The sequence below is a fragment of the Callionymus lyra genome, chromosome 15, assembly GCF_982586985.1.
Source record: "Callionymus lyra chromosome 15, fCalLyr1.hap1.1, whole genome shotgun sequence".
NCBI lineage: Eukaryota > Metazoa > Chordata > Actinopteri > Syngnathiformes > Callionymidae > Callionymus > Callionymus lyra.
The window spans coordinates 15223234-15249121 of record NC_141832.1 but is presented as its reverse complement, the minus strand read 5'-3'; the positions used below and the strand labels follow the sequence as shown (position 1 = coordinate 15249121).

Here is a 25888-nt window from a genome sequence, read left to right as displayed (position 1 = left end):
CGCTCCTCTGTCAGGCACGCTTCCACCTGGAAGGCAAAACTGAGGGGGAAACCGTTGCTGTGTCTCAAATCGCATACTAGCGATAACTAAAAGTTAGTATTTTTAGTGCGTTAGTGCGTCTCAATTCTTAGTATGCGAAATTTAGTGCGCCATGCACACTAAATTGGCGTACTAACACGCCCACAAAACTGAGCATGGTTCGATGGACACTAACCACCCTAAACAGCCGCCATCTTAGTGACGTTTTAAACGGAAGTTACGTCATATATAAATGCATATATATTCATATACTTACAGGTGCATTTTCAGCAGCAGTAGGAGGATAAACGTGTCTTTGCTGCTGATACCAGCTTAAATATCTCGCGATTATTTAGATTCTCATATTTTTTCTTTATTTCTTTTTCCAAATTGCAATACGTGCTGCCAGCAGGTGGCGATAGCGTTCAAACAGCTGGCTGAAACATCGTTAAATAGAAGTAGAAGAAGAAGCTGTCATGTGATCTCCGGTTAGTGTGTAGCAGCAGAGTTTGATTTGAGACGTACTATCTGTGGAGAATTTACGTACTAGTTAGTACGTACACTAAACTGATGCATACTAACTTCTAGCATACTAAGAGTAGTATGCGATTTGAGACACAGCACAGAATTTTCCCCCCGGACTCCGGGAAAAATTCCAGCACAGTCACGAGTTGCACATTAGTCAGATCAAGTAAGCCGTGGAGTTTGTTTTTTTTGAGTTTTGAGCAAATATTCCAGCAGGCAGCACAAAAGAAACATTAGGGAGTCCCTGCTGAATTCTGTTTCCTCCACGTCGTAAATCTCTCCGTGACACGCGAGTAATTGCTCGTGAATCGGAATAAACAAACAAGAGAGGAGTGAGGCGAACACTTCAGCGTCTCATCCGTCAAACGACGCGACCGTTCGGAAGGAAGACGTCGACGGCGCGTGACTTTTTTAAGACGCTAATAAAAAAAATACGAACTGTCACCTGTAGACCGTAAACCTAGAGCCGATTCACCTGCGTCAGAAGTTACGCTGACTTGTCAGTGCGATCGCTTCCAAACGATATGTTTAAAAAAAGGAAATGTCAGCAGAAAATCAGAGCTAGAACGGTATGTGGATCCATCGTAACCAAAAAAATGTACTTGATGCTTGTAGCTAGAGGGATGAGTTCACTGAGAGGGAGCAAGAGGTAAAGTAAAAGAGTCAGAAAGTGTTAAAGATAAGAAGCTAGATGTGGTCAAAAACATTCTTAAAGAAAATCTTGTGACACCTGCTAAAAAAAATGTTTTTTATTTACATATGGTTGAATTATTTGGGGGGGTTTTTTCCAAAAAAAATGCTTTTTTTAATAAAATATTAACTAAAAATTTGTTTTATTTTTTTTATCTTTAATATATTTATGATTTCTCTCTATGCCCCCCCCTGCTCTCCTTTCTTTTTTCTCTCACTGTATCCTCCCTCTTTTCTCCATCCATCTGTCAACGCAGGAGTCTGGTTCTGTTCATGGTTTCTTCCTTCTAAAAAAAATGTTCTTTCATTTACTGTCGCTGTGATTCACTGATGGATCTGTTTTTCCTTTTCTCCGATATCGTCTCACTTAAACTGTCTTGAGATAACTTTATAAGACAACTAATAAATAGTATTTATGTTTTTTTTGGTTCTGAATCATGTTCCGTAATGTTTTTATTAGACTTTAATGAACGACGCAGTCGTCGGTGCCGAGGGTTTGAGTAGAGAAAGGATTGATGTGAAAGAGGGATGTAGCCGTCGCCCCTCCAACCCTCCGCCTATGTTTAATGTTTATGACTCCGAATAGAGCCGCTGAATTATGAAGCCACGAGTCCGATCTCTCCAGGATGTCACCTCCAGGCTGTGTGTTGTATCACATCAAGCTCCCCTGGACGCTCGCAGGCGATGTTTATACGTAGTAATCCCCCCCCCGACCCCCTCCTGAGCCCGTCATCCGTTGTCATTTCTGGAATATATCAGCCACCCTTGCGCAGGAATGCATCTTCACAACCATATTTAGAAGACGGCGGAGCATAAAAATCGCATTCCCTGATGTTGTGTACTCGATGTACCGCACACTCTTTATTAAATGTTCATAAGGGAAGGTATATTTGTAATCAAAGCTCACAAATCCATCTTTACGCATGTCGCAAATCAAGATTGAACATATTTGTTTCTGGCTCCCCCTAGTGTTGGAACAGTGTATTTTCTACATAATTTCTGGCAAAGTCTGCTTTTGCTTTAAAAAATATATACATAACTATATAATATATAAAGGCTTTTGTTGGTTTAGCCCTCCCTTTTTTTTTTTATTCCCGGGGGAACATTTTTAAGTCCTGTCAATACTTATAATAAGCCATTTTGGAAATGATTGTAACTGCCGTCTCCGGACGTTCGGGTCGCCCAGAGCTTCGTCAAAGTTATGCTTAACCATTAATAAAGTAAAATATATACATTTTTTAAATCACATTTTTGTCGCTGCTGTCCTTTAAAAAAAATAATAATAATTGTGACGTGTTTTTCTTATTTTGTGTTTTCTTTATTAGAAACATGTTGCATTATTAAAATATATACAATTCTATTGGGTTAAAAATAAAACAAAAAATAAATTAAAAAAACTAACATTTTTTTCACTGTTTTGATTTATGTTTTGGTTATATTTTGTGTGTTTTCTTTATTAAAAGAAATGTTGCATTATTAGAATATATGAAATTCTATTGTTAAAAATAAAACATATAATAAATAAACATTTTTGTCACTGTTGTGATTTATGTTTTGGTTATTCTTTGTGTGGTTTGCATGGATACAATATATTCTTCTGTAAAAATTGAGTAAAATATAAAAAATGATTTTAGGATGCTGTCCTTTATTTCTTTTTTTTTTCTTTATGTAAACTGTTTGTCTCAGGTTTTGGTTTTTCCTACATTTTCACAATAAAAAAAAGTGTGTATATGTGTATATATATATATATATATATATATTTTGTGTGTGTGTGTTACCTAGTGCTATTTAACCACTTTGGATTTATTTTTTTTAATTAGTGTTATCTTGAAAAATAAACTTTAATTCCTCGTAAACATATCAAAATGAATAATGTATCACGTTTGGTTTAAGAATTTTAATTTGACACCTTTTTAGCCTCAAAGAAGCTTCAAAGAGATCTCTGTATATTAACTGTATATTAATGGTACATGACTGACCGTAAATCCGTTTCACATGAATATTCACAGTTACGGCTCACAATAATTACTGGATACTGTCTCTCTAATAAAGTACACAGTACATTAGCATATGTTTGATTAACTCCTGTAGGTGTTGCTTCCCGATTTATATCATAACATAATGAGATCTCCATGAATTACCGTAACACGCGGACAAAAGTGTACTTTGCATTGTAATTACTGATCATTAAGATCTGTCGCCCTTTGTGGAGCGATTAATAAAGTGTGTCCATTAGTCTTGAATTCCCACGGCCCCGGTCTCCCCGACTCGTGGTCCTCGTCTGCGTTATCTCACTCCACACCCCCCCCCCCCCCTCGTACGAGATATATCCTGCTACGTGCGATACCACAAATGGAAACGCTGAACTCATTTCTGCACCTTAAGCTTCGCTAAGTCTCAAGATCCCGGTTTATAAAGACAAAATCTGTAGTTGAGGATTACGGACGATAAATAAACAAGTGTGTGACTGACAGTTGATTTAATGATGAATAAATATAAGTGATTCAAAAGAATGTTGAACCATCTGTCAACCTTTCTGTTCCAGTGTCGGGGGGGGGGGGGGGGGGAGGTTTAGCACATCTGAGTCTCACTGTTTGTCAATGTCTTGTTCCGGAGTGAGGGGAGGGCGGATTGACAGATGGACGCTGGAGGAGGATGACGTTACACTAGTTTAACGCTTCTTCCATATTTATCTCCTACTTTAGGTTTTATTGCACCAATATTTCCTGAAAGATTTCCACGGCAAAGGGATTTAAAGTGGATCATTTAGCATTTCTGTGTTAAGATAGCAACACGTCATTTTCACCTCATGTTTATGTTAAACATCTTGATCGTCATTTTGAGCGGCCATCTTGGATGATCGAAACTTGAGGTGTGTTCCTAATAGCTTGAAGGGTCGAGTTGAATATGCTGTACTTGTTAACGATTTGACATTTGAAATAAAGTTTTTATCTTATCTAGAAATTGCATCTGGAAGCAGAGAATTTTCGAGTCAAAATAAATGACAGATGAGTTCTCTGAGAGGGTGTGAGACTGAAGTAGTGAGTGTTTATTAAGTAGGAAAATGAAGCAAGTTTTGTTAAGTTAGAAGTTTAGTTTGTTGGTGACTAATGCTGCTCAGTCCTATAACAAGCTACAAACATGTGGTTTACAAAGGTAAACATTGAATTATAAAAGTGATTAAAAGTTTGTTTGTATAAATAATACATGTTAAATAATATTTGTTTGAGTCAATACTACATTATACTACGTTTAAAAATGTGCACAATCTGTTTTCTTTGGATACATTTCTATTCCTATTTAATCAATTACATTTGAATCACTCATTCAATCACACATTTCAATAATAAACTTGTTTTTATTCTAAATTACATTTTGTATATTGAAATTATTTTCTGCAAGTAAAGCAAACACTGTTTTTCTTAATAGATTCTATTTTTATTAAGCTAGAAATTGCCTTTTTTTGGGTCATTTTTCCATTTGAACCGAAAAACTCACAAAATAAATTCAAAATTGTATCCTATATTTAAAAAGTTACAAGAGAAAGTGACTTTTTGTATATATTTTAACAATTCTACACATATATATAAGCTCAAATAATAGGAGGGTTAATAATACAACAAAAATCACTTATTTTTGAGAACTATAATTTACCTTTAGTATTGAATTTACTACTTTTTTTATCTTACACTATTAATAAAGTAGCAGAAGCTTCAAACACTTGCCATCACTCCGCCCTCCATCATAAGGTAACGCAAGGGTTCATTCATAAGAGTCATATCTGAGTCATTCCATCTCATCGATGGCCCTCAAAGAAGAGTCGTGCAGAGGTCGACGCCCACAGGCCTCCTCCTGAGTCAGTTCAAAACGATGTGATGCGTGTTGCCACGAGTGCGTGGAAGGATTCCCTGCGAGATGTTCAACATACTTGAGACGACGGCGCCCCTGCTCCAGAGACGTTGTCATGGTTAGATGCTGATTCGTCAAAAGTGTCCCGTGCGCGAGTCATGACCCAGTTTTCCCGCTGATGACGCCGGCGGCCGTGAGAATTTATTGCTCATGTGACGCCAGATGAGCCTCGAGTATCGTTCGTTTTTTTTCCCGATGAAGCTCCAGAAGCTCGATCGTTGTAACTTTTATTCCACATCCGAGAGAGTCGCTGTAACTTCTCACGCCCGCGATAAGAGCTCATGATGTGTGATGAGTGAAAAACTCCCTCTTAACCCGGGCACGGAGTAAGTGAAATATTTAACACCATCAGCCATGAGAAGCGCATTAAATAGCAGCTCAACAGATGTACATATAGGACGTGACAGTTAATGACCTCCGTGTGCGAAGCCTTGTATCTCCTGCGGGAAGAATCGTCTGCTCTTCTATTACTGTTTTTAAATCTACTCACACTAGTGCTGTGTCTCAAATCGCATACTTCTCTTAGTATACTAGAAGTTAGTATGCATCTGGATAGTGTACGTACTAACTAGTATGCAGATTCTTGAGAGATAGTATGTCTTAAATCAAACACTGCCAGAAAATGAATAACTAAGACACATGTTTTTAATATTTTTTGTTTTAATCATCCATCATCTTATTCTGTTTATACCAACTTTTATAAAAAAAATAGTTTTTTCTATACATTTTTTGAGTCACGTGCGCATACTACTCTTAGTATGCTAGAAGTTAGTATGCATCAGTTTAGTGTACGTACTAACTATTACGCAAATTCTCAGATAGTACGTCTCAAATCAAACTCTGCTGCTACACACTGACCGGAAATCACATGACAGCTTCTTCTTCTACTACTATTTAATAATGTTGCAACCAGCTGTTTGAACGCTATCACCACCTGCTGGCAGCACGTTTTGCAACTTTGGAAAAATAAATAAAGAAAAAATATGAGAATCGAAATATTCGCGAGATATTTAAGCTGGTATCCGCAGCTAATACGTGTCATCCTCCTACTGCTGCTGAAAATACACCTCTAAGTATATGAATATATATATATATATATATATGACGTTACTTCCGTTTAAAATGTCATTAAGATGGCGGCTGTTTAGGGTGGTTAGTGTCCATCAAACCATACTCAGTTTTGTGGGCGTGTTAGTACGCCACTTTAGTGGTGCACTAAATTTCACATACTAAGAATTGAGACGCAGTAACGCAGTAAAAATACTAACTTTGAGTACGCTAGTATGCGATTTGAGACACAGCAACGGTGTCATGGCATCGGAAAATGGCCGCCTCAGTGATTGACCCGTGCTGTGTCTCAAATCGCATACTTCTCTTAGTATACTAGAAGTTAGTATGCATCAGGATAGTTTACGTACCAACTAGTTACAAGTTTTCAGCAGATAGTTTGTCTCAAATCAAACACTGCCGCTACGCACTAACCGGAAATGACGAGACAGCTTCTTCTTCTACTACTATTTAACGATGATTTCAACCAGCTGTAGGAACTATCGCACGTTTTGTTTGGATTTGTTTGGTATAAGAAACGAAATATTCGAGATATTTACGCTGGTATCAGCACCGAAAACGAAAAATATGCATATAATGTATGTGTGTGTATATATATATATATGAAATCTCTCGACCATTGGCAGGAGCCGAGGTCTCAAGTAGGCAAGTTACCAAATTGATTAATTTTGGTATCGATAGTATCTAGAAATCTAGGCCTTACATTACATGCCGTAATGGAACCACCTAATCTCGCTGTAAATGGAAAAAAAAGATTTTTCTGCTTTATTAAGATTTTGATGTTATTTATTTTTTTAAATGGTCTAAAATATTTTCGACATTAATAGAAATATAGTCTTGACAGTAATTCTCAGAACTTTTACTATATATTGGAACCCGCCTGATGCAAGCTGTCACTTTTATAACCCCACAATTAAACTGTAACTCACTTACTTGACTTGTGTTATAATTGACCAAATTTTGCAGCGAATGAATACTGACAGAACATGATAGTTATGTAAGAGTCAAAGTAATACATTCAGCCCTGAAATAACATTTATTTGAAAGAAAAGCTCTGACAAATTGTTTAACCATACTAAATGTATTTATAAAACTATTTGGGTATTTGGATAAATGTGTTTATTTACTGATATTATTTATTTTTATTATTATTTATTTACTTGCATTTATTAAACTGTCTGCATCTCTGTTTAGTACTACAGATGGAAATTAGCATTATGCTTAATCTGGTGCAGCCATCGTTTTAATGTTACTGCACTTTGTCATTCTAAAATGACCTTAACTGAACTATTTAAGTAAAAATAGGAAGTTTATAAAAAAAAACTGTAACTCAAGCTGGATAAAGAAACTGTTAAATGCCATTAATGGCACTGATCCATTTTAATTATCTTCCCACACTTACTTTCTTGGGTTCCTAACTCATGAAAATACATAAACTCGCTGACATCACCCTCAGTCTCTTCCAAGGCTTCTATACATCCTGCGATTAATGTCGGCACGTATAGAAAACATCTATCAAAGTGAAAGCACCGCAAACAACAATTCCTCCTCGCATCGTCTCCGAGGTGAATTATGCAGAGGCAAGTTTTTATTTATGAACACACGCCAGTAACGTGAACACAATAAGATTAACCCCCGGGACGTAAAACTCCAGATCTCTATAACAAAACCCAAATCCTTAAGTGAGCGGCGAAGAGAACCGCGAGCGAGGCTTTACGACCAACGGCTGCTGAGGCCGAGAGCTCTGAAGGAAAGTCTGCCAACTGTAACAAATCTATAAATGAGTGCTTCTGGTGACACAGCAGGATTAAACCTGACTGCTGGAGAGAGGATAGTCCAGGAAAGAGGGTTTTTATTTTTTTTAATCAAACTAGAACGCAAAAAGTGTGTCGATTTTTATAATAAAATACATTTATTCGCCATATTCTGTGCATATTCAGTATTTATAAAGACTCTGGGAAAATATCAAAACAACGCTAGTTCATGATTTACTTTTATTCATGATAGTGTATTGATATTCAACTGCAAACTGAAAAAAAATATATATATAAATATATATATATTATATATATTATAGTTTTTATGTATGTAAGTGTTTTTAAAATAATTCGTTTTTTATATTTACAAATAACAAAATATTCACTGCGGTTTTTTTGAATTCATTTTTGTGTTGCAATTGAACTTCAGGCCGCTAGATGGCAGCCGTTGTTATGTCCTCCACAATTAAATCTTTGCGCTGACTGAGGATGAGAGGATACGGTGGACTCCAGCAGCTTTTAAAGCTGATGTTTGGACGATATTCAGCAGCATGGTGTCACTATTTTTTTGGCTTCCACTCATATTTTATTTTTTTTTCCCTCTTTCTCTTGTTCTTGTTCTTTCTCTTTATTTCTATTTGTTCTTGTTCTTTTTTTTATTTTTTATTTTTACTTTTATGAATAATTGCTGTATTGCTGTGTCTAATTGGAAAAACTATTTCTAGATTTCAATCAATAAAGTTCTACCTAACCTCACCTTTTAGGTTTTACATTTCAAATAAAATGTGTGTAAAAGAAAATAATTGTTTTCATGTATAATTGACATTAAATATTCAGTAAATATTGCAATTTGTTTGTTTATTTTTGTGTTTCAATTAAACTCCTGGTCATTACGTCCTCCGTAGCAAAATAAACAATAAAATCCCGCGGGATACGGCGATGACTGAGGACGAGAGGATGCAGTCGACTTCAGTGGCTTTTAAAGTTTGTTTATATTTTGATTTCGAAACAAACGAAAGCAGTTACGACTTCATCAAGAGTCACGTGGTCTGCAAATTCTGCAACACCGGAGTCAAGTACTCAGACAATACTACAAATATATCCTTGTTACTACAGTATCATGATATATCGGACTGTTGCCCCTGTATCGTAATACGCATCATATTCTTGCCAAAATGCACCTGATACAGGTTACTCAGCTAGCGGGTTCCAGATTTAACAATTGTAAGTAAGTAAGTAATATTTATTTATATAGCGCTTTTCCAGACCAGGGTCACAAAGCGCTTTAACAATCAAAACAATACTCAAAAAAGTATATACTTTAAAGATCAAGATAATACTGAGAACAACACAGGAGTTCCAGAAAATCAAGGAAAAGCCTGAACAAATGGAAATCGTCGGTTGGTTAGCTTACTTGTTAGCAACACTAGCTACACTAGCCATTACCGTTTTGTCTTCCGAGTACTCAGCTGAACTAGTTAAGTAAACATAAGGAGTTTGACTATGAATAGATCCTTGTTCCTACATTATCACGATATATTGGCATATTCTTGCCAATACACACACCTAGTATTTATGACATTAAAGAAACATTAAATTCCAGCTTCACGAGATCAAGATAAAAGCTTCAAACTCTCTCTCGCAGGTTGAGGTACGACTCCGGCAGCGAAGGGATCATAAATTGGCAGCTCCGGGCGCTTTCCATTATCTGATGCTAATGATCAGATTTATGCTAGAACTCCAAAAGCCAATTTGCCTGTTAAAACATTGAGATAAAAAAAGAGTTTTGTGGAGCCGCAGACATCGCAGTACTTTATCAGACGGGCAGGACTTGTGACAGACGGTGTAATGTAATAACCGGAGCTGCCGTTATGTCAGAGAGAGAACAGGCTGTTAGAAACATTTAGCTTCGTAACGCTGGTAATGCAGTCGGCAAACAGAAGCTAATTAGGCAGTAAATCTTTCGAGCACACAAATATTCACATGGACACACACGCTTGTATGCATTCGTGTGTGTGTGTGTGCGTCGCTTCTAATCCACTGTTTATTAACAAGCTGTTTCCCTCTCGTGACGATAATTAACGCTTTGCTATTCTCTGTCTATCATCTCGGCCGTTGATAACCAGCATCGTTCCCACGTTTGAAACATGGATGCCAGAGAGGCGGCATTAAAACGCTCTTCCTGAAGTCACGCCGAGAGATTCATTGATTTTCGCCGCTCGTCTTGAAAGGCACTATAGTTTGAGTCGCCCTTGCAAGTGCAACTGTCATGTTAAATGTCGTAGCGCTCCGAAAAAAAAAAAAGGATTCACACCAGAATACTTTTCTACTAAATACTCAAGGAGACAAAGAAGCCAGAGAAAGAGATGCTGCAATCTGTCTTATTAACGTCCAAAAAATCCTTGTCAAATAAGAAAAAACTAAACATTTTAGCAAATTGAGGCTTGGACCGCCACCAGATGGCTAGATATTAACTGTCCCAAATTTTATTTAATGTTTTTATTTTCATTATCATTGTTTTTTATTTTGCTATAAAACAGTTTCTGGCCCTTTTTAAGATATAATAATGACTATTTCCATCATGGGTGTTCGAAGTGTAGCTCGGAGGCTAGCAATAGCGGCTAGCACAGTGAGTTGCTATGAGAGCTTTAAAAATTTACACACATTTTCAGCTCTTGCTCACAAGATTTAGGCCAAAAAGATGATACTGACAGAAAGTTTTTAATTTTTAAACACATTAATGTTTTGAGTATAGTTTTGTGTTTAAAAAAAAAAGGGAAATTTGTTTCCAAATATATAGTTATTTTAGCATACAACAAAGTGTTTTAAAGTATAAATATTACAGAAAGCATCAGATTTTTTTAAAGGGGAAAAAATATCCACAAGAAATTACACAAATTTGGTAAAACACTAAGGTATCTCATTTTAAAAGTAATGTTTTTAACATATTGAAATAAAAAGCCAAAAAATACATTAATTTGTATATATTGTAGCTTCATTCTTTGGTGTGTTAAAGTTTCTTACCGCAGATAAAATGTTAACACTTTTCACATGTTTGTCTTATAATAGAAACATATGCAATTGACACCTACTTATATATACTTGAATTAAATTACTTCTCAACAAAGGCAGCTGTCGTTGATCTGTATTGAAGGCTGGTTAGCTTAACCGTTTTCCTCACTAGCTACACTAGCTACGACTGTTTTTTTTTTGTTTTTTTTACAAGATAAATATAATAGTGTCAAAAAAGAATGAACCATTTTTCACTTCAATTTATTGTTTACAATCAAATGTGTGGTACTAAATAAAAATGGTGTATTTACTTTGCCAAAAATAATGATAACTAAAATTTAGGAGCTAACATTTTTTTCTTGACTATAAAAAAACAAAAACGTTGACATCAACAGCTAGGATACTTGATTGTGTTTTTTGAAGAAGAAAAGGTAGTCCAACACAGTTTTTATGACTGTCTCTAAAAGAAAAAAGATAAAATAATAATATTTTGCTAATTTCAAGCTAATAGCATGTAGCTCAATGTCGCTAGCGCCACGTGCCTCTGACCGATGGAAGTGTCTCTGGATAAGCTGAGCGGCGTGTTGCGTTACGCTAATATTTACATAGCTCTGAGCTAACACTACACGACGAGGAGTTTGCTATTAAGCTAGCTAAACAAATACGGTGAAGATTTAGATTATACGATGGCGCTCGCTGACGGATGGTCACCTGCCGCTGTCTTTTGTTGTGGAAAACGGAATCCATCCCTGGAATGTGTCCAGTGTTGTAACGCATAGCAACGGCCACACGGCGGAGAACGTTACATAATAACGCGAGACTAATGTGAAACAGTCGCGGGTGAATTTGACAACATGATGTTTTTTATGTTTTTTGTTCATCTGAAACGATGAATATACTTTACTACTCCCTGGGGTCGTTCTATTGTCATATTCAGGACTAAATTGAAAGATTCAGTTCATGGACAAACTAAAACGGGTTCTCGGGGGCCTCGGGCAGGTGGTCCTGACGGATGTTTCCGCCATAAATGTTGCGCTAGCATGTGCGACGTGCGGTCTCCTGAATATTGGATGTGTTTGCTTCATGACAACATCATGGAGGGAAAGGTAAAAGACGAGGGGGCGGAGGGGTGGAAGAGTTAATGGCTGCTCTTTTCGGAGACGAGAGGCGATGAGGGTTGACAGCGGAGCGCTTTCGTGGAAGTGGGCGGGGGGGCTGGTCGTGAATCACCGGGGGGTCGAGGGAGGGGTCATCAGCCAATCACGGAGGAAACGCACGAACATCTTTATCGCTCGTTTCGTTTCATTGGTCAATTTTCTAAAGTATTAACAAGGTTGTTGATCTCAACCGGGTCAAGAGTCGACTCTTAAAACTCAAAAGACTCGACTCACCGCGGTTCAGTTGGATCTAACTGCTGGTTAAGGATGAAAAATAAAGGGAATTTTGTGCAATTATTCAAGAAATATTGCAAAGTTTCAACAATAAAATGATTTATTAGCTTTAGATATAGTATTTTGGTTTAATAACACAATCAATAATGTTTAAATTATGAACAAACACATTATGTGATTCAATGATGTTGCTATTGTGTTTTATAAGATTAATAATTTTATATTTTAATAAAATGACTCCGATATAATAATGGATATGACATTTTAGTAGTTTTTATTTAATTTATTTTTAATAATACCATGGTAAATTATTGTTTTGATGAGGAGCAAATACATTTGAATTATGAGTAAAGTATGTGTTTTTTAAACGATGAACTTTGTATAGTTTTTTTTGTTTACATTTTTGTATTATTATTATTATGCTGATGTGTTGTTATTATTAGGTTTTAGTTATACATGCGAGAAATTCAACAAGTTCCAAGTTCTTGAACAAAATGAAGAATAAATGCCCTGGATTTTAATGTGACACAACACCAAAAAAAAAGTACAAAAAAATGTTTCAACATCAATTTTAGGCAGTTAAAAAAAAAGATGAATCGCATTTGAACCACGTCCACCACAATATGCAACTTGCTTTTTTACCTTTTATGCACTTTAAGCTTTTCTCTCTCAAGATTTGATGATTTAATGACCTATTTTATGACCTTATTCAACAATTCTAGGTCAGTTTTGTTTGGTTATTTAAATTAAATGTGTTGTAGTCGAGCGAAATGGAAATACTTTAAAAAAAAAATCAAATGCCGGACATTTTATTCAAAACAAGCTTTGAATCTGGTCGGAGCTGCAGAATGAAACACGTCTGGGATGAATAAATTCCAGACCTAATAATAATAAAAAACGTTGTTTTTTTCCTCGCTAAAGGTTAATTAGTATCAAAATTAATAGACACTCTGGGTGGATGAGTGACAGGCCTCTCAGTGGGAGCGGTGTGTGTGTGTTTGTGTGTGTGAGTTTGTGTTTGTGTGTGTGTGTGTGTGTGAGTGTGAGTGTGTGTGTGTGTGTGTGGAGGGCAATGTCTCACACTGTGTGCACAACATTTGAAGGCCTGGTCGGCGACTCGGGTTAAAGACACACTGAGCTCAGCGGTCGACTCCATGACGCAAGAGTATCTGTTGTTTTGTCAACTCCTGTTAATGATCAGCGCGGAAAACAGGAAACCTTGAGCTGGTCTGTAAACGCACCACCATGAATTATTCTGATCAAACTTTCTTTATTATAATAAAACACTTTCGTCCGTCACTCTGACTTCACTCGCAGGAGAGTTAACTAGCAGCTAACAGCTAGCAGCTAACAGCTAACAATAGCAATTAGCTTGAACGAGGAAAGTTTAAAAGAGAAAATTAATAACTAAGACACTTGTTTTTATTATTTTTTGTTTAAATCCTCCATCATCATCTGCTGTTTACACCAACTTTTATAAAAATTGTGGTTTTTCTTTACATTTTTTGAGTCCGGTGCTGTGTCTCAAATCGCATACTAGCGTACTAAAAGTTAGTATTTTTAGTGCGTTAGTGTGTCTCAATTCCTAGTATGCGAAATGTAGGGCGCCATGCACACTAAATTGGCGTACTAACACGCCCACAAAACTGAGCATGGTTCGATGGACACTAACCACCCTAAACAGCCGCCATCTTAGTGACGTTTTAAACGGAAGTTACGTCATATATAAATGCATATATATTAATATACTTACAGGTGCATTTTCCGCAGCAGTAGGAGGATAAACATGTCTTCGCTGCTGATACCAGCTTAAATATCTCGCGATTATTTAGATTCTCATATTTTTTCTTTATTTCTTTTTCCAAACTTGCAACACGTGCTGCCAGCAGGTGTCGCCGATAGCGTTCAAACAGCTGGTTGAAACATCGTTAAATAGAAGTAGAAGAAGAAGTTGTCATGTGATTTCCGGTTAGTGTGTAGCAGCAGTGTTTGATTTGAGACGTACTATCTGTGGAGAATTTGCGTACTAGTTCGTATGTACACTAAACTGATGCATACTAACTTCTAGCATACTAAGAGTAGTATGCGATTTGAGACACAGCATTGGTGTCATGGCGCCGCAAAATGGCCGCCTCAGTGTTTTTCTTTTTTTTTGGTATAGTTTTTTTTACTATTGTTTTTATTTCATTCCGTTTTTCATCATACAAGGAAAATTGAGTATTTAAAAACATTTTTTTTTGTTTTATATATTTATTAATAGATTGGAAATTTTTATATTATAAATGTAATTTTTCAAATATCAGGCTTGGTTTTTCCTCTAAAAAGTTTCCTTCATATCTTAAAACCGCCAAACAAAAGTATGATGTATGCTTGATTTAAATCTGTTTAAAAAAAAAAGGGTCTGATATAATCACTATCGTGGTGTATTTCAAATTGTTAGATATCATGGAATTCAGATTAACAACCTTTCAAAAAGATATACTCGCGCTCCACTGAAAAAAAGAGGTGAACTTTTTCATGTGTCAAACTCAGGCCCAGCAACGACGACGATGATATCGACGAAAATAATACAGAGAATAATAATAATAACAAAGAGAATAATATGTCCAGATGCAGTCGGGTATATATTTTGCTAGTTTTTAACAAAATAAAATTCTTGCCTTTTGGCAGAAATATCTGTTTTTAGATTTTCTTAAGATTTCTTAAGCTAAGACTCAATAAAAAAAGAGTGATTAAAAATTGAACAAAGGTCTTCCTGAATACAAAATCATTGTTAATCACTCCAATAACAACAATATACTCAAAGTTTAAAAAGTTAATCATGAGATGTATTAATAATACATATTTTAATCTTAATTTAAACAAAATTCAAATTTTACATAGCAACTTTTAATGGACAAAATAAACTTTGAAATCAATACGTATTAGTGTGTAAATGTATTAAATATAATGCAGTAATTCAACTCTTATTTTAATTTATTAATCTTTTTAATATGTGTACTGTATGTCTTAATATACTGTGTATGTACAGTAGGTATGCTAATTCTTCAGCTAACAGCTAACTCATCTCAGAACATGTGACTAAGTAACACACAATTCAGAGTAATTTTTTTTTTAAACAACTGCTGTTTGTATTGTCGTATTTGTCCGTGATTGGTGACCCTTGACCTCGACCCACACATGGGTGTGAGGGAGGAGAGAGTATTTTCAGTGCCTGTGATTCACAGAAAGCAAGAGCACTTTGTGTTCTCTCATCCCTCCCGTCATCCGCCGCTATTGATTCGTCTACGACAGATCTCTCTTGTTCGTGCACTGAAGAGGAATTGAACCTTCCCGGGGGGGGTCGGCCACGGTACCTCCTCCACTCTCGCCGGCCAAAACGCCTGCCACATTTGCGAGGTATAAAATCCGATCTACAAGTCGAGCGGCGACGACCCCGGAGACACCGGAGTGTGTAGGCTGGTCATTAGAGGGTAATCGAGAGGAAACACAATGAGCCTGATGATCCATCTTGGACTCATGAAGACATGTTTTTCCACCTTTACGACCACGGAGTCGGCTTCGTGTCGCATAACTCAAGCTCCAAATATCACGACTGAATTTAAAGGGCAGGTTGATTAACCGTCGATATTTGCCAGAGACTCTTAAAGGTTTTTTTTTTCTTAAAGGTATTCGCATATGGAGGTTTATTTATGTGCGGCGCTCGAATATCAAAGATGTTTTCACTCCAGTGTCCTGCTCCCTTCTGTGGTTTATGTGTCTTTTGTGTGAACTTTGACCTGTCGTCAATCAGCCAACCACCGACACGTGTTCAGGAATTCTTAAGTCAATTACGTCTTTTTTTTTCTTCTATGAGTTTAACAATAGAAAAACCTTTTAACCATGAGTTAAGTTATCATAGCATGGGTAAACAATTGTTGGTTTAACACCAAATAAATGGTTAAAAAACAAGTTTTATTTTTTAGTCTCATGGTTATTCGGACATTGATTTTTACCAAAAATATGCTTCACGCAATATTAGTTTGAGTTTACCTCTGAGTTCTATGACTCTATGATATGGACGCAGTATCTTGAACTCATGTTTTTTTTTTAAACCGGCAGTGGCGGCTATCTTGGAAAATAATAATAATAATAATAATAATAATAATGTATATTTATATAGCGCCTGGAGTTCGGGGGAACTGAATTATAATTGGTCGTTGAAACTGTGTCCGTAAATTGGGTTTACGGTGGCTAATCCGCACTTTTTTTAAAAGTTGACCACGCCCGTTTTGATGCAAATTCCTGAAAATGGATAAGCGGGAATATAGTCAAAAGGGAATTTTTTTTTTTTTAAAGGAATTCCAGTATTGTTTGTGCAACAATTTTGAAAATACCCTAATCAAAGTGCATTTTCAATCCACAAAAAGTGTTTTTTTTTTAGCTCAATTCCCAAATTCTCTCCAGCCAGCCTCAAGTGGACACTCAATGAACTGCAGGGTTTGTTTTTTTTGGCCATTTCACATCCGCTCCACTAGATGTCGCCCCTTTTGTCCAAAAATAATATCTAAAACAATTTGTCACTTCAATTGGCAGAAAAAAAATTGTAATATTAAAATTGGTAGTTATGTAAAATACTCTTAAGTACACAATTATCATCTTGGTTTTCTATTGTAATGTCAGTACAGAAGTACAACTGTGTTATAATCAAGTACACCTCGTTTTTTCCACCAATAAACCATTGAACAGTCAATAACTCAGAGCGAATGAAAAACGTAATTAATCTTTGGAGGAGAAAATGGATAAAAACCTTCGCTCACAGCACATTTTTTTTTATGGCCATGAAACCAAAAGTAAATTAACTTAATGATGAGCTGTTTAAAAAGACGAGAATAAAACGAGAAAATAAAATGACATTGTAATATTGGCATTGCTAGATTCATAAAGCCGAAAGAGTCATTTATCATTTTAAAAAAACCTGGAGTGCCAAATATCCGTCACGGTGCACACACGAGTAATAACTTTGAAAACATGTCTGGGATTTAGATTGAAAAAGAATATTACATCATCAGCATATCTGGATATGAGACACCTTATCATTTACGTTCATCCCCCGCTGGATTATCCGGGGAGCAACTCCGACAGATTGATGAATACTCGACGGATATATGAGGTGTTTTCACCGTCTGGAGAGCTTCACCGTTAACGGAGGTGAATGTTTATGGGATGGAAAAATGACGCTCATGCCGTAAGAAATTGTTGCGCGTGGGTTTTGTTGAAAACTCTGGATCATCGCCCTTTTAGAGTCAATTGTCTGTCTTTGAGGAAGCCCTTGAAACTTTTTTTTTTCACGTCACATTGATGGATGGCGCTCTTTTCCTCGCTGTCGCAACCCCTGCAACATTGTCTGGATTTGTCCAGCGGGGCAGGAAGGTAAACCGCTGGCAGCCTCCCAGGTTCTGCTCAAAGAGATGGAATGTACTTCTTGTATCGAAGACCACGAGCAGGAAAAGATGGTCTGATAAGATGGCGGAAAAAACTTCAAAAGTGTCTCTTTCAAAGGAGCGGCATCTGTTTTGGGGCGAACAGGTGGCAAATGTTCCAGCGCCGTAACGACACCGGTAATTTAGTTTCGCTCGGCAGACGAGGAGCTTGTTTTTGAAGTCGTTTCATTACGAGGTCTTCGCTCGCGGCGCAATCGCTGCGGCAGATGCAATCATGCGATCGCGTCAAAGCGCAGCACGTGTGCGCGAACGCCGGACAACAGGGTCACCCGTCAGGTGTTCGCTCGGAGCGACGTGGGAGTCGATGCGAGATTCGATCAGCGCCGAGATGTTTCCTGCCGCCAACAGGAAGGGGCCGCTTCGAGATGTTTCCCGTTAAATATTTGATAGAAGGACCGTGTGCTTGAGTGTAGGCGTGTCGGAGGGAGAGGACGCACACTCAACGAATGAACCGAGATTTCTGTGGTTAAAAATAATCATCCTACCCTCACAGAAAACTTAGTACTTTTTGATAGTACGGTACAAACTCGGATCTACAAAATTTTTGTAAAAAACAAAACTTGTGTGGGGAACAAATCCGTGCAAAAAACTAAAGAGTAAAATAGAATAGAATAGAATAGAAAACGTTTATTCATCCCCAGAGGGGAAACACACTTTTACAACAGCAAGGAAAAAAAGAAATAATAAAAGAGATATTAAAATTAAATAAAACGATCTTAAAAATATACAAATTATTTACAATATTAGAAAATTAACACTATTAACAGAATAAAATTAAATTAAATTAAAATAAAATAAAATAAAAACACATGAGAAGAAAAAAACACTACGGATTAACATCAGGATATTTAAAGTAAAGAGTTAAATATCCTGACACCAGTTGGGATGAAGGACCTTCTATAACGCTCCGTCCTACACTGGAACCCTTTAAGTGATAGTTCACCCAAAATTCAAACGTCACTCGTTTCCTACTCGCCCTCATGTCGACTAACTGTTCAGATTATTTTCAGAGTAATCTGTTCCTTTTTAGAGTTGTATATAAAAATGTTTGTTCATTTTAATGTTGCGACTGGAGCTCAGGTTCATCTTCGTCCCAAAACGACACCTAAAAACATCCAAATACCTTCATGCTGCTCGTCTGTAACGTCAATCTTGTATTGTACTGGAAGTATTCTGAGTAAATATGGCGAGCACTTCCGGTAGTAGTGTTGACGGTAAACTGGAAGCGGCATTTACTTCGAATAATACCGGTTTGTGTAGCATGTTAGCATTTAACAAAGAAGCTTAAACTACAGACTTGTTTCTGTTTTATGGAACAATTCCTCATGTTGAGGCTTCAGTACAAAATGTATGTTACAGACGAGCATTTTGGAGGTATTTGGATGTTTTTAAGTGTCTTTTTGAACGTAGATTAAGATGAAGAAAACTGAGCTCCAGTCGCTACATTAAAATGTACTTTCATTTTTACCTATAACTATAAAAAAAAAAAAACGTATTACTCTGAAAATAATCCCAACTATTGGTCAACATAAGGGAGAGTAAGTAGGTAAGTAAGTAATTTATATTCATAGAGCGCTTTTCCAGACCAGGGTCACAAAGCGCTTAAACAATCAAAACAATACCCAATAAAATATATACTTTAAAGGTCAAGACAACACCGAGACAAACACAGGAGTCTCAGAGAATCAATGAAAAGCCTGCATTTATAAAAATGTCTTGAGATGTTTCTTGAAGAAGTCAATAAACTCCATTAAGCGCTGATGTTGAATTTATGGTGAAATATCACTTTAATATGCAAAACTAATATTTGTTCCTTCTCTTACTGATGCCCCAAATATTTGGAATACAAGCTGAAATAAGTTTTTATCTGATGGGTGGCTGAGACACTAACTGAACCCTCTAGTCTAAAAAAAAAAGTCAAGGGTTGAATTTAGGCGAATAAGAGACGAAGAATGGTCGTCTGAGGTGTAAGAAGCTGGTGCAACCAGGCGTTGCCAGAACAGGAAAATCCCTGCTTGTATCCGACAGGCTCTTGAAGACCCGACCCTTCAGAGAGTACGTCCTGTCCTGGCACTTATCAGTACTTCCTTATCATCCTTCACACTCTCTGGCTCTTGATTGTAAATTCTCTTTTCCAAATGTGTTTGAGGTATCCCTTGTGTTGTCTCTGGGTCATAGTCAGGACCACCTGGACCTGCCTGGCTTTCAGAAATACATATGCAGTAGATAAAAAATACTGTTGCTACACTCTTTAGGAACATGTTTCCAGGAGTGAAAATCAGTACCTTTTAGGCCCGAATTGTGATTGAGATTTTTTTTTTTTTTTTTTCTAAAATTTCGTCAGTATGCAATTTTTTATGCTAATACTTAACCATTTCTTAGTATGACCAATGCAATATTTGATAGAATCACCATATTTAAGCCAGGCCTGCATATAATGACAAAAAAAGAGATTAGTTGATTCGTACAATTAATTGGAAAAAACATCTTTTACTTTTGAACTGTAAAAATGTTTTTAAAAAATGACGCATCATTGCACAAACCATCTGAAATTGCCGATTTAACAAATCAATAAGAATATAAATCAAATGCGAGTGAAAAAATGAACTAAAACTAGCTATAAAAATAAGTATTTTTTGCAATTTTTAATACAGGCAGAAAAATAAAAACAACACTCAACAATGCGCTTCGTTTCTGTCTGTTTTTGTTTCTGCTGCCACCTACTGTAGAGCGAGGGTAAGCGTAGTCTTTGTGATTCTATTAAATTGCCATGTCCATTAGAATTGTAAAAAATCATTCAGCCATAGTGCCTTTGTTTTAGCTTCTACCCAAGCAGGAGAATCGTAATACATGAAGACTGTATCAGTTGTTTCAATCAAACCGAAGATACAACTTAAAATTTAATCAGCAATAATCAATAAATCAAAGCATTTGCAAATAAAGGTTTGAGCGTTACACATTTTTTTGAGGGGAAAATTGTAGTGATGGTCTGATGAAGGCTCATGAAACAGTGTCATTATTGTCAGAGTCCACTAGATGGCGGTATCTAAAATATTTTCCTCATTTTTTTTAATAAAACATCATTTTTAAACTGATGGCGCCAGCTACTGACCTCTAAACAACATGACACTGCCTCACGAAGCTTCATCAGAGCATCACTAGAAAATTGGTGAAAGTACTAGAAAATTAAATCCATAATAATCAAATTTGTTCGTCCTCAACTGCACTTTTTCACGTTACCCGAGACATCAATCCTCGTGGTCGCCGACGGTTCAACCGCAAAGTCGTGAACTAGAAACACGCTTGTTTGTGGCCTCGAGCTAGAAAAAGGGGTTATTTATTTATTTATTTTTCTAACCTCGCTGACATGCTCCCGGTCATGAACCTGAAGCGTGTGTGCGCGCACATGCATACAGTATATATGCGAGTGGACAAGGTGTGTGACCCGCGGGAATCAAGAGGCTAAGCGTTGGCCCGGCAGCAACATCCGGATTGGATCGCCGTTCGGTTACAATCCAGAGTGACAGCTCTTTGTGCCGCGGCTATACTTAGCTCGCCGGCGTCTCCCATGGGGGTTCTTGTTTGAAAGGAACGGTCGGCGGTGCGCTCGCCGACACCTGCACCCCTTCATCACACCTGTTTCCGACACCGGCGTCGACGCGTGTCCAGCTGTGGTTTTGAGTTTCTGTTTTGCCAGCATTGACACGTTTTGTTAAAAGTCATGCGCCGAAAAAAACCTCGCTGTTATCTTTTTACGCCGATCTCAGGGAAACCAGAACCGCACGGATATTTGTCGACCTGTTACTTCCTGCTCTCGCCTCATTTAACAACAGAAAACTGACAACATCAGCAGGGGAAGCAGGCGAACCTCCGAGAGTTCAAACGCCTTTTTTTAATCTGGAGCGTAAAGCAAACAAGGTCGACAGATACTTCAAACCATCGAACGGTGGATTTCCGTGGCGTGGATCTTCAATTAGACAAATTGTCGGCGCTATATCTCTGCGAGGGAATAAAAGAGTGACGAGTCGACAGGCAGCTTAACGACGCTTCTGTCAACACTTGACTGAGCAAAGTCAGAGGAGGACAAAGTCAAGCAAAAGTTAAAACCTCAACAACTTCCTTTTCTGCTGTGAAGTCCTTCTCGACTCACTGGCTCAGAACAGGTCGAAATACAGATAAATAAACAACTTTTAAAGAATTTCCCCCTTCGAGGTTATCTTTGTTTAATCATTTCCTATATTTTATGATTATTTCATCATTATTTTGAGTATATAAATGATCATCAAACATTTAGTAGTTTCTCCTTTTGTGTTGTGATGGTTTGATGAAGCTTCATGAAGCAGTGTGAATAGTGTCAGCGTCCACTAGATGGCGGTCTCTTCACCATTTTCCTTTGCTATGAACAACTGTTCTAATGAAACATCATTTTTAAACTGATAGCGCCACCTATTGACTTCTAGGCAACATGACACTGTTTCATGAAGCTTCATCAGACCATCACTAGAAAATTGGTGGAAGTTTTGGAAAAATTTTGTTTTTTAGAAATTGTTTTTTTTTTTACCAAACTTAATATTTGTTTTTTTTAAATTACTGCAGCTTTTATTAAGGAACAAAATTAACGGAATAAAACATTTTTTCCCCCATTTATTTATGTAGCATATTTGGGCATAAGCTAACAGATGCTAACAACACTTGTAGTTGCTTGTGCGGCACATTAGTCAACAAAAGAAACCCAGATTTCTGTGGATATAAATAATGATTATACCCTTAAAATAAAACTTTTGTATTACAAATTCAGATCTACAAAAACATCCACTCATACAGGTATTGTAAAAAAACTCAACATCTACTTTCCGTCTTACCATCTTACCGTAATGACAGTTATAGAGGTTAGTAAGTAATAGTTATTTGTAAAGCGTCACAAGGCGCTTGAACAATCAAGAGCAATACACAGTAAAAAGTAAATACAAATTTAAAAACTCTTAATGGCCAAGACAACATTGAAACAAAAGATAGAAACAACAGAAGTCCCAGAAAATTAGGAAAAAGCCTGCACAAATTAAAAAGGTCTTAAGATGCGTGCAGATCCATAGAGCCCGAGCTGGGGTGTAAGGCTGGATCAGATCACTGATGTAAGGAGGAGCCTGACAGTGATTAGCTTTGAAAGTAAGAACCAGAATTTTATAGATCCTAAAATAAACTGTCAGCCAATGCAGAGTTTTAAGGATTGGGAAAATGTGAGTTCTTCTACTAGAGCAGGTCAGAATTCTGCAAATGTTTTAATTTGTCTGGATATCATTCACTTTTTAGGAGATGCATCAGTTTGAAAAGTGCATTTTTAAGTAACTAAGCCAAAAGAATAGTTTGGAAAACTACTGAAATACCAGCGTTATGCTATAATGGTTTAAAAACATCAATACAAAAGGTCAAAGTCGTTCTTTGTCGATGTGTTTGTGAAGATATTGATGTTTTACCCTCATGCCACTAAGCTAATATTCTCATTTGGGCCCGCCCCTGGTCCTCCTCCTAGTTGAGTATGGCACACTACATATTTTCCCTTACATAAAACATGAATTTAAAATTTAAGTGTATTCATAGTAAGCCAAAAGAAGCTGATGCTCCTCTGATATGAAGCGACATTGTTGTGCAGAAGATAATCTGATGTTCAACAACCTCAGGCAAGGAAATAGAATCATACAGTGCACAGTTGTGGCTTTATTACTCGTCGCGGTTGAAAGGTTAAAAAAGAACAGACCGTTGTTTGGTTTTTCGGTTCCACACGCAGCTTGAGTCATTATTTCAACTGACTTTTTTTGCGTCTAATTGCTGCTTTGTCATTCAGCAGCGGGACGTATATAGCAACACAAAAGTTGTGTGCATCTAGACTCACAGCTAATGTGCGTTTCATATGCATGAAGTGACCTGTTGCCGTCAGCCCACTCGTGTTCCCGGATCAGCACGGGAGGCGACGTCGCTCCACCTGGACGACATCGACCACAGCAGCAGATGTGGCGCTTTAATAATGGATGTTATTAGCTCGGCTTAATTGTTTACCCCCCAGATTTCCTGAATGAATTCAGCACTGAAATTACATTTGCATCCCGTCCGTTGGAAATCCAAGTATCACATTCAAGGTTCAGGGGGAAGATAGATAAATAGTCAAGTCTTTTTTGTGTGTGGAGAGAGTTTGAAGTGGTTTGTTCAGAATAAACATTAAATGGACATTACAGAATATGTATTTATTGATCCAGAAACTTTACAAAAATAGGACGATTTACCCATTAAAAAAAAGGATTTTAATAAAGTATCGGAAAAATAATTTAATTTTAAAATGTGGCCCCTCTTTTAACACCAGAGGGAGTTCAAAGAGTTGTCTTCCAGATTCGATTTGACATCATTTTAAATACATTTACTGGATTGAAAAAATCTATTCAATTAAAATAAGAAGACTGACCTTTTGAAAAATGGCTTTAAATAAACTAAGAAAGCATTATTTGTGTGACTTAAATTGATCAATCCAATATCAAACCTAGAAGTTCTTAAGCAAAATGAAAATGTTATTTATTTTTGTAAGTAATTACAGTTAAAAATAATAAATAAACTACTTAATTACTGTACATAGAAGGCTTTTTTTTAAATCGAAAACAGATATAAATACAGCCAAATCGTTTGCCACTACAATTTTCTAATATGTAATTCAGAACGTGATAATACCGCTAAATATTTTTTAAATATCATTTGTATAATGTTCAAGTTAAAGTACAATAAAAAAGGACAAGTATGGAGTCGTGACCAGTTGCATTAGCGCGATTAATAATTAAATAATAATATTGTTTTCCCCACTGGATGTAGGACATTAAATATGAATGAATTGATGAATGAATATTGAACTGCAGGCTTGTTATCGACCTGTGTCGGTGTGCAGTCCGTAAATCAAACGTATAATTATTAATTCAATTTAAAGACAGTGAACTTGGCTGACATTTTGAAAGAGTGTCTGTTGATTCCAGATAAAGACACTGGATCCTGATAACAGCGTGGACGGTGAGACACACCAAAGTTCCACACGCCAATAAAACACAATAGCGACACTTTCGTTAACAAACGTCCCGCGGAATCGCAATTAATTTACCGTAAATACCTGAAGGTGTCGTTGAGCGCAGCGACTCATCTTCTGAGCATCTGGTTGCAGAATATATTTCCTCGCACTTTTGGAAAGTGGCTCCGCTGAATTCTTTTTTTTTTTAATCCAACTTTCACAGGAAACTGGCGCCAGCGTTCATCCCTAGCGAGTCTCTCGCTGTGAGACAGGAAACGAGCGGTTTATTGGACTTGGACCGAACATTTGCGCTCCGTCGAGTTGTCACCAGAAGTGACTGTGAGCCGCCGAGCTGCACGCGCTCCTTGTACCCGTGTGACGTCACGGTGTGTGTGTGTGTGTGTGTGTGTGTGTGTGTGTGTGTGTGTGTGTGTGTGTGTGTGTGTGTGTGTGTGTGTGTGTGTGCGTCTGTGTGTCTGTAAATATCGTGGACTCAATGATATATATTTCTTTATTGGTTGTTATTCCGGATTATTTGTAATAATTATGTAATACATATTTATGAATATTCGTTTTTTGCAAGTGTTTTATTTCTTATACATTATCTACTGTACATTCTTAGAAGCTAATACTACAATAATTCGTTTTTTTAGTTTCCCAATTCATATTTTATTTCTAAAAATGACAAAAGAAAGTAATACTGTAACATGACATTATGAAGTTGAAGTTTTAATACAGGTACAAACAGTAGTAGTAATGAGATAAGAAAGTAAGTAAGTAATAGTCATTTGTAAAGCGTCTTTCTAGACCAGGATCACAAAGTGCTTTAACAATTAAAAAACAATAAACAGTTAAAATATATACTTTAAAATATCAAGACACATAAGACAAACACAGGAGTTCCAGAAAACCAGGGAAAAGCTCAAATAAAAATGTCTTAAGATGTTTCTTGAAGGAGTCAGTAGATCATCAAACACAGAGGGAGAGGAAGATCAT

The 25888-nt window shown here is 36.8% G+C and overlaps 1 protein-coding gene across 1 annotated transcript in view; it reads right to left on the bottom strand.

The window, feature by feature from the left end:
- The window catches only part of gcgra (glucagon receptor a), a 49672-nt gene extending 24472 nt beyond the window's left edge, over nucleotides 1-25200 (bottom strand). The window contains exon 1 of the mRNA XM_087810109.1: nucleotides 24995-25200. The gene's annotated coding sequence lies outside the window, so the exon portion shown is untranslated. The remainder of the gene's footprint in view (nucleotides 1-24994) is intronic.
- Between the last annotated feature and the right edge of the window lie 688 nt (nucleotides 25201-25888).